Raw genomic sequence first — 10,954 nt, 5'->3', positions numbered from 1 at the left:
ATTATTAACATATAACTTCAAGGTGTAACTCCTCGCTTATTGCAGACTCAGTATTTTCTTATTGCACACAACCTTACTGGTGTTAAATTACATTACATAGCAGGACCAGATCCTTGGCCGTACTCACCACACATAGCAGATTACTTTACTTCTCACAGCTACTGGTGGTATGTGGCATTACCGTACAATTACAAGGCTTTACTCAGAGTCCTAAGTGGACAACTTTACTTCTCACACAGTACTAGGTACTTTCCATTACATCCAGTTATAAGACAACCTTGCATGTGATACTTCACAGACTGTTGGTAGTGCATATGAGATGCACTCACAACATACACATTAATACCGATACCAACAAATACATGAGTCCACTACCCAACGGGGGACAATTATTTCCAGTTAATTATCCCCAAACATATAACTTCCAGGAGTGTCCCAGGGTAGGACACTGGGGCTCACGACCGTGGATGTGATCGGTGGTAGCCAGACACATGGCGAGTCTGGGGTCTGGCTCCACGAGGCAGTGGAGCAGATTGATCATGCCAAATCCGCGCCATCGCTCATATATTGATCACTGCTGAATATCCACCGGCTCCGAGCAACCGGTGGGTGTTTAATTAATCCCACCCTCGATCTGTAGGACAACGAAGATGGATGGCGTTACGGGAGGGAAGCATGGACAACACAATCACAACAAATCCTTCGTCTCGCAGCGTCAGACGACATTTATTTTATATTTCTTCTCACACCGGGTGAATAACAATTACACTGACACAGCATGAACACTGATATTCACTACAATTGACTGAATCAAACTAAATAGCGAGGGAACACATCCACATACCTGTAGGAAAACGAAATTGGATGGCGTTACGGGAGGCTTGATCCTCCCGCTCACTGTGGCTATATACCCCTGAGTTGCCAGCGATCGCTACTCACGAAATGACAGAAATCACAAACAAACCAACTGTTACACATTCAAAGATAACCCTCAGTTGACAAAGGTCTGCCGAATTACTCGAGTTGATTTACATAAACTAATTCAAGATTGAGCTTGCTAGGAGAAAGTGGAATAAACGTATTGACAACTGTCTTCACAAGGGCGGGACTTAGAGAGGGATCACGAGTATAAAACGAGTGGGAAAAACACGTCTCCTCTTAAGGATAGCTAACCAGCTACCCACTCATGTATTTTCATCTGATATCTGCGGAAGTTATGTTCACTAAACATTCACAGACGCAAATAGTATGACCTTCAAACCACGATCTACACTAGCCCAGATCAATTGGACTCTCACAACCTTCCTATAGGTACCTTGAGTTCTCCTTAATGCTGTGAGTACATACAATTACTATTATAAACCCGTAGCTGGGTACAATTCATCAAATAATTGCGTAACATTCATTAGGTGAGTTAGTCTTTATCAATGACCAGTTCTCTGAGATTCTACAAGCGCGGTGGATTTGAATGTTATGTAGTGTAATATGAATTAAAGGGGGTTTTTAGGAATGAAAATGATGTGCGCAGTAAACCAGGATCAGAAAACGAGGTGCGAAAAGTGCGGGGGCCAATCACCGTGCAGAACGCGAGAGGTGACAGAAGCGCTGATCCTGGCCGAGATGTTGAAGCTCGGGCCTCGCTCAGCGATACTACTCCTTCTGCACCTGAGAGGCAGTCTGTCGACGTAGCTTGCTGTAAGCTGCTTGGCTGGTAAGCGAACGGCGGGTGATCAGTCGGCAGTTGTAGGGGAGAGTATCCACTACAATTTGCATGGCCTACCTTTAAAACAGGAAGAGAGAGGAATCATCAAATTCCTCTAACTCTGTTTCCTCTCAAGATGTACTTGCTGTTGCTGTTGATTTCAGGATTGGTTCACTGACTTCTCTTCTTTCTTTTTTTTATCCTCTTCACCACTGATCGGCTCATTAGCCACCTGGGCAATCGGTCACGTCTCTGATTACTTTTCCTTTTATTTTATCCTCTTCACCAAAAGATCACCTCGTTAGCCGCTTGGGCGATCGGTCACGTCTCTGTTACACACTGTTGGCAAGTACTGGGCATGCACCGGCTCCTGAATGTACCTGAACCCGCTCCAGTGTTGGTCAAGTCTTGTCTTGAAAGAGCTCACACTCGGTGCCGTCACAACACTTTCTGGTAGATTGTTGCCCCAGGGTGTTACTGGTTTCACCACAACAAATGAAAAACGATGTTAAGGTCGGTTGGAGTCCAATACACTGCGAGGAAGTTCGGACTTAATTCCCAAGGTGCAAACTCGCAGTTTAATCCTGCCAAATTAACGACATCTTCCAATGCAGCCAGCTGGTGTGCCGCTATCGGTCCCCTGAAGCTTGCTGGGTATTACGCTAACACACACACTGTTCCTGAGATAATGATGGAGAAACCTCAGAGTAGTCGCGCTCTCCTCCGTGCACGAGCATATATACGGCTAACTGGCAACTCAGGCCTGTGAGGATCACATGCCAGAAAGGCCAGTCAGGCAATGACAAAAATTACATTCAACTCAATCACTATACATTTGATTATGACAACCAATTGCCACCGGTCAGGCGAATTTCCTACGTCTATTCATATAATCTAATCAGAGATTGAGCTTTCCAAGAAAAAGCGGAATTACACACGTTGATAACATTAGTTCTCCCAACAAAAGCGAATTTCTAGACAAGGACCCTCTATGGGTATAGGTTGAGATCTTATAGATGAGAAGTTTGACATGTTCTTTAAGGAGATTAATGGCTTTCTTGAATAGACAACTGACATTAACTAAACTATAAACATCAGATTCTCTGATGTTTGGGCATCAAAACGATCTAATTTCAGTAGTACTCAGAAATGCCTGGCTATAACCAGGGACAATATCCTTGGACACTATTCATACTGGCAGACTCGACATTCACTTACTTAACAAGTGTTACAAACAATAAAGACAGCTAAAGCCTTCAACATCACTCACAAAGGATCTAGTATGCTTTAACTGTAATCAGACATATCTAATTTGACTCAAAACAATGTTGTTCTCTCTCACATTTAGATTTACCTTATAGAGAGTGTGGTGGGATGTAATCCGAGACAAGGTTCTTCAAACTCCAGAGCACGAGCAGTAAATATATTCCATAAGTACAAGACTTGGCAGGATAACCAACAGGTACAAAAACATGGGCAAGCAAAAAGGACTCCTTGTCGTAGCCAGGCCTGAGCCGATCTGAGAGAATTTAGCTAACTCGGCAGGGAGAGTTGCTAGACATTACTAGGACAATAAATGAGATCTTCTAGTTACTTGACAAGCGCAGTACAGACATGGTACATCGGGACATAATAAGTAGACATAGGCATTAGACATAAGCATAGATATCAGACATGCTATAATAATATATATTAATACAGACATGTGAATAAATGGTACAATGAATGGTAACAGAGTCTTGCCGTCAGGCGTGTTCACATATCTTGGTATTTCCATATCTATACAGAGAGGATATAAGAGCTTGGGCTCTTATAACATTACTTTTACTTTAATACTGTGGTAGCGCGACTCGAGAGGTAGGCCCATGGGTACATGTAATTACAGTATCGAGCAATAGGAAAGAACAACGGTGAATACTGCAGGTGAATAATAGACCCAACATACAAATACAATAGTTTATTAAAGACACAAAATGGTTATTAAAATGACATTAATGATGCACAAATAGGAACTCTTTGTACTATGCCCTCAGGCTCAATTTACTTACACCACGACTGGGTGTACATACACAATAACACACATAAACTCTCACAGCACCTTAGCACCATTAAAACCAGTGGCAATGACGCCAGTACAACACTCAACAGCACCAGGAGTAACTCAAGCGGGGGACATGGTAGAGTTCCCACCACGTGGCACCTTCCAACAAACTCCGATAATTCCGGTGGAATAACACAACCACCAAAGAGCCCTACTGAACCATGGACTCATCCACCAATGATGGGGGCTGGTAGCTGTTTGTGGGGCCTGATGATCAGGTGTCACCACATGGGCAGTGAGCGTTAGGGGAAGGCTGGCCAGCTATGGGGGCCATAGGTGGTAGTAGAGCTTCTGACGCTCGGGATTCACGGAGATAACCGATTCTACTGGTCTTCAGACATCTCCCCAGACTAGTGGATGCGTCATCCACGCTACAGACGGCCTAGGCTCCGATAGGGACCTGTGGGGTGAGGATCGTGGAGCTTACTCACGGTTTAAAGCGAACACCAACGTTTCAAAGGGACGTTAAGGACGTAAAAATACTTCACTCAAAGCACATCAACTACGTTACTGTAACACTTGCACAATCAAACTATTAATTAGGTCAAATCACGTAAAATGGCGAGTTAAACACGGAGAAGTGGGAATGACATACCTGTGGTGTGAGGATCGTGGGGCATACTGACGGTTTGAAAACGAACCGCCACCCTCCACCCATGCCAAGCCACAGATTCCACCTACTCAACCATTTCATTGTATTACGTTACTGTACACTATGACGTTTGAAATTGAGACTACGAACTCAGTTTCATTCCCTAATATTCTCTTTACAAACAATGCTCTGACTAAGCTATCAAAGGCAAGAATTAAATTGATCACAAAAGGTTGTGGATGGCAATCCCGGTGGGCAAGTCTCAACACGTAGTGCCTGACGACAAACACAAAGAGCAGGTCTAAATGTTCACTTCAGGAAAATTAACTAATTCTATAGTTAACATCCTTACAACACTTTCACTATGATTATCAGGGTCTCTGATATTCATAGGTGAAAAAGGGTTTACAGGTCTTGGTAGAAGAAAGAGTTTACAAACTCGGTCAACAAAAATACGACATCTCGATGACGTCATCAAAGAAACAGAGAAAACGGAGGACGTTTCCACTGGGAGACTCAGAAGGTTTTGTGGACGTATAGCGTAATATGAATCATTAGGTTTTAACAGGCTAGCCGTCATTATGATCATGACAAAGCTCCCCCTTTCACCAAGATTCATATTATGCGGTAACATTCAGAAAACATGTAAGTAGTTACATACACATTAAATGATTAATACAAAATATACTTTCCCATACACAAATAATTCACATATATTATACCATTAAAAATAGAAAAATAGTTCCCTACCGGTGGTCTGAATTGAGCAAACGAAATGGAAATCTGTTAACATACAAATAGAATGTGACACACCTTCATAAAAAATATTGTGATACATACATCATGACATAATGGCACCAAAAATAATAATACATGGGGTAACAGATACAACATATCATACAATAATAACACATGGTGTTAGATACATCATATCATACAATAATAATGTTACATATTACAAAATACACCCTCGTATCGGTAGATAAAGTGCACACCCAAAATATTTACTTACAGAACTCCAATTTCAATGTTCATAGGTAACAGAAAAGTTTCTTTTAAGCAATTGGTCAAATGTTTACAGGACACCCTGAGATTTAACATAGATTTCTCAAGCTAGGACACAGACGAACGGACCCCATCAAGTCGAAGGAATGATTTGTTTTACTTTAATCTAAAGAGTCATGTCGCACTCGCGAGAGGCAGCAACCTTCGAGGGACTCCGAACGAGTGGGTATTCCCAAGAATCCAATGCTAACGAAACGGTCCTCATGAGAACACAACCAAACCAAAAACTGTCTGTACTTATGGCATTTGCCATGTAGAAGTAATGGTGCCATGTTTCCATGCCCGAATACTACCTGAAAGCCACGAAATCTACACCTATACACCAACAACAACCAGCCTACGTAGGACTTACAAACCAGAACTTGAGAACTCTCAACTGGTATCTTTACTCCACTAGTAACACATACCCATCAGATGATTACATAACTGCCAATCCATCTTCCAATCTCTATGTCTTTACTGCAAATTGACCCTCCTTCGGCAAAATACTTTCAACCAAACAATAAAACATCCTCAATTCTTTTCCTTTCTCTCCAATTTTTTTCTTCACTTCTTCAATTACCAAAAGTTACCTACAACAGATTGTGCACTTCACTATCAACCCATGAACAACCAAGGAGGTTCACTTATAAAGCCCACTGTTTCTTAAAGATCCAGTCTAACCACTGGTTTTCTCCTCCTTTACCCATGGCTTTAGCGAGTTTAGCCAGAAGAGTTTGGGCTTCTGTTGCTAGCTCACCTGCGGTTTTGGCAGCCACGGTCCCCTGATCCGCATTAGTTTCTGCCATCGTGTTACAAAAATCTGCAACTACAACCCACTGTAACTACAACAACATGCACAGTACACACTCAAAGACACAAGGACTGGGACTCAACTGACTTTCTGCAAGACGATTTAACATTCAAGGCATCAACTAAGAATACTGTTCAGATTATTAATCTCCAAAAAATATGATAATACTGCATGAGAATACACTTTTCCAGGGCACACTTACTGTACCTACTCCAGACAACGGTATTTTACTGTTAACAAACTCAGTATGGTGCAACACTGTGTGAACACTTCACGAATTTCTGTACTCACAATTGCGGGTCCATAAACTTGTATAACATTTTCCATATACTGTATCACCATAAGGTCCTCATATATAATACAGTACTCTGAAAGTATACCGGCATTAGAGTTCACATAACATACAATGTTCCACCAAATAATGAACCACTCTGCATTAAAAAAAATCTGGGGTTAACACCTGTCACGTGCCTGAGCGCTCGGGAACTCGCATAGCGTGAGGCATATGTTCACGCCTACATTTCACACAAGCTATTAACTTGTTAATTGTACTTATTATATTATTATTGTTCTTAGTTACTTAGGTTAATTGTATATTTATGTATGTTATTAATATGCATCATTGTCTTACTCTGTTAAGTCAAATCAAGAGTAGTATTAATTAATTATATAAACTATCCAGCAAATGTCCTGGATCACGTGATATGAGACGCTCTCCTCCACGGCGTGCCCCACGCCTCCCCAGTAGCGAAAAACCGTGGCATAGGGTAGACGTGTCCATTCGTTCTCTAGCCTTGACCCTTGTCTAGTGCCTTGTCCAGTCTTCTGCAATGCCCTAGTGGTATCAGGTATTAGTGACAAGTTTAGTTAGGCCTAGGAAGGGATCCTGGTGGTAAGGAATCTCCTGTTTGGTAGGAATAATCATTTTGTAGTGATTGTTGTATATATATATTTCGTATGTCTGTGTAATATAGTAATGTTAAGTAATATTAGTTTGGTCTAACTCCTTATGGTATATTTTCACCCTTCCGGCATCACTCTATTTTAATATATAATTACTTATTCCCTTAAATTCTTGTTTGCTAGTCAGTACTCCCTTTAGAACATAAATTGAATTAATTAATTATCTTCCCTTTTGTGATTCACTTATTTCAACTGTTCTTACTTATTCAAGTACATTTAGTTGAGTAGGTTTTTGGTGGGGATAATTATTGCCGTGTTCCCTATTTGTTCCTTTATTTGTTAATAACTTGGGGTAGGTTTCACTCCCCAAGTCTAAAGGGTAGTGGGATCACGACAAGTGGGGGCCTGTGTCAGGGAGCTAACCATTGTTGTGTCATATCAAGTGTTGTTACTCGCCAGGTGTTGTTTCATCGCTAAGTATTTTTGGATGCAAGTTGCTGTGTTCACAGTGTTCATTTATATTGCTCCTGTTATTGCTTAAGCTACTGGTGAGTTAACCCTTATCTTGTGTACCAGGTGTTTGGTTAATCCCTTGCTGTGTTTCACAGTTGATTGCATTTTGATATTATTAATTAGCTAGCTAGTTAGCTTAGCTGCCACGGTTCCTTTTTTTTCGCTACTCGATTTTGAGTTCAACATGTTTGACCTGGAAAGCTTTTTGGCTTCACCTTCAGCCGAAGTACTGGCAATCCCTCGCTGCTTATTATGAAGTAGAAGGCCGCTCTTCCATGAATAAGGCTAGGTTAGAAGAGGCTGTCCTCAACTACCTTATTGACAATGAAATCATAGCCCAACCGTTGGGAAATTCAGAGGAAATTGTTACACCAAGTAATTTGACCTTACAAGTTGAACTCAAAAGACTCGAGGTGGAGCTGGAAACTCTCAAACAACGAGGTTTGGCTCAAGGTAGTAATACTTCAACATTCAGTGTAGACAAATGTCTCAACAGTGTTCCTAAATTTAATGAGGAAGAACCAGACAAGTTCTTCTCTCTTTTTGAGAAAATTGCCCGACTTAACAAGTGGCCTGTTTCTCAATGGTCTCAACTTATTTATAGATCTTTCACTGGTAAAGCATTAGATGTGTTTTCTGCCCTCTCTGAGGATCAATGTCGAGACTATGCCCTTGTTAAGTCCGCGGTTTTGAGCGCTTATAAACTTGTTCCTGAAGCCTACCGGCAACAGTTCCGTAACTGCCGGAAGACTGACAAACAAACATTTGTGGAGTTCTTCAGGCAGAAACAGGTCCTTTGTCGGAGGTGGATTGAAAGTGAGTCTGCCCATGTAGAACATGACAAGCTTGTTGAACTAATCCTGCTAGAGGAGGTTAGAAAGTGTATCCCAGGCGACATTCGAGCACACTTGGATCAGAGAGGTATCTGTACCCTGGCTGATGCTGGTCCAGTGGCTGACCATTATTCCTTAACTAATAGAAATGTAAATTCCAGGTCTTATGCTCCCATGTCCCAGTCCTTCACTTCCTTCAAGCGGCCCACACCAACATCTACATCGGGGTCCCTGCCTCTTGTCATACCGACCCGACCCTCAGGTTCTGCATCATCTACCCCGGGTGAGCCCATGGTCCATGGGACAGGTGGATCTAATCCTACTGGTGAGAGAAACTCTAGTTGTAGGTACTGTAAGAAGCCAGGACATGTCATCAGCGACTGTCTCAAGTTAAAGAAAAGAAATTCCTCTCACCAAGGATCCCCCGCTCTTTTGGTCAGGGTGGCCGAGCAATCGGAGAAATTATTGGAGCCCTGTGTCACTGCCCTCAGTCAGACTGTTGCCCTGGATGCTTCCCTCTCTTCTGTGATATCAACCTTTGAACCATTTTGTTCTCCTGGTTCCTTAGCTTTGGATCAATTCAGTCAACCCATTTCTGTTAAACTCTTGAGAGACACAGGCTCAGCCTTATCTCTTGTTACTAAAGAAGCTGCTCCATTCCTGGATTCATGCTATACTGGTAGCTGGGTGCTTGTGAACGGTTTGACCGGTGGGTCGCGTATTCCCCTTTGTCAAGTGTACCTGCGGTCATCCATAAAGTCAGGTTATGTCACGTTAGGAGTAGTAGATAGCTTACCTGTAGAAGGGGTCTCTCTATTGATAGGAAATGACCTCGTTGGCGACATGATGTTCCCTAATGTTGCGATCTCATCTTGTCCCACTGCCGAGAATAATACTGTGCAGTTAGAAGTAGACTTTCCAGGGTTGTTCCCTGCGTGTGCTGTGACCTGTAGCATGAGCCACAGTACAGAGGTAGAAGAGACTAGTGAAGTTGATGAAGTTTCCCTCCAGGACTGTGAGAAGTCCGAGGATAATCTTATCCAGCCGGACCATGCTGATCTTGGTCTCAGTGAATTTTTTGAGGATTCCCCACAACCAGATAACCTCCAGAGTAGTTCTGATGGAGATAGGAACCCAGATGTCACTAGTTTTGGTTCCTCTCCCATCACTAGGAGTAAGTTTATTGAGCTACAAGCAGGGGATCCTGAGCTGGTAGGTTTTCTCAATAGGTCAGTTACTGAGACAGAAGCTGAGCAAGAATCAAATTGCTACTACACTAGGTCTGGTGTATTAATGCGGAAGTTCCGTCCCTCCAATTCTCCTGCCAATCACCCTTGGTTAGTTCATCATCAAGTTGTTATTCCCAAACCTTTGCGGCAGGACATACTTAGTATCGCTCATGATGGGGTGGGTGGTCATTTAGGAGTTAGGAAGACCTATGCAAAAATTTTATCCCAGTTCTTTTGGCCTAGGATGAAGAAAGACGTCAGCTCTTACTGTCGCACTTGCCATGATTGTCAGGTAGCGGGGAAACCGAACCCCAGTGTTAAACCATTCCCTCTGCAGCCTATCCCAGTCATTGAAGAGCCCTTTAGTAAGGTGGTCATAGATTGTGTCGGTCCCTTACCTAAGACCCCTCGTGGTCATCAGTTCTTGCTAACCATTATTGATTGTGCAACCCGTTATCCTGAAGCCATTCCCTTGCGCCGCATCACAGCGAAGAATGTTATCAAAGCCTTAACCCACTTCTTCACTCAAGTAGGCCTTCCTACAGTGGTGCAGTCAGATCAGGGTTCCAATTTTACTTCCCGGTTGTTTAATCAGGTAATGCAAACCCTGGGAGTCCGGCAGTTGAGGTCTTCGGCCTATCACCCTCAGTCACAGGGGGTGGTAGAGAGATTTCACCAGACACTAAAACTCATGTTGCGCACCTTCTGTCTGGAGACTGGGAAGGATTGGGACGAGGGAGTTGACCTGCTTTTGTTTGCTGTTCGGGACAGTAAACAAGAGTCGCTAGGATTCTCGCCCTTCCAGCTCGTCTATGGACATGAGGCGCGAGGGCCTCTTAAGGTGTTAAAAGAGTGTTGGTTGAGTGATCAGAGCGCGACGCCCTTAGCTTCATATGTGGTACAATTCAAGGAGAAGTTGCGTCTGGCTGTAGAACTTGCCCAGTCCAACTTAAGGTGTGCTCAGGTGAAAATGAAACTGCATTTTGATAAGGCCCATCAGGCAAAACCTAGAGACTTCCAAGTGGGGGAGCAGGTGTTGGCCTTCATGCCCTTACATGACCACCCTTTTAAATCCAAATACAGTGGTCCATATGAAGTACTAGAAAAACAGGGGTCCGTGAATTATGTGATTAGCACCCCTGAAAGGCGTAAGAAAAAACGCCTTATCCATGTCAATCTTTTAAAGTCATATCATGTTCGTAACGAAACCCTGGGAAAAGCAG

This window comes from Homarus americanus, unplaced genomic scaffold (assembly GCF_018991925.1).
Source record: "Homarus americanus isolate GMGI-L3 unplaced genomic scaffold, GMGI_Hamer_2.0 scaffold25013, whole genome shotgun sequence".
NCBI classification, from domain to species: domain Eukaryota; kingdom Metazoa; phylum Arthropoda; class Malacostraca; order Decapoda; family Nephropidae; genus Homarus; species Homarus americanus.
The sequence above is the reverse complement of the archived record's forward strand: the minus strand, read 5'-3'. Positions refer to the sequence as shown.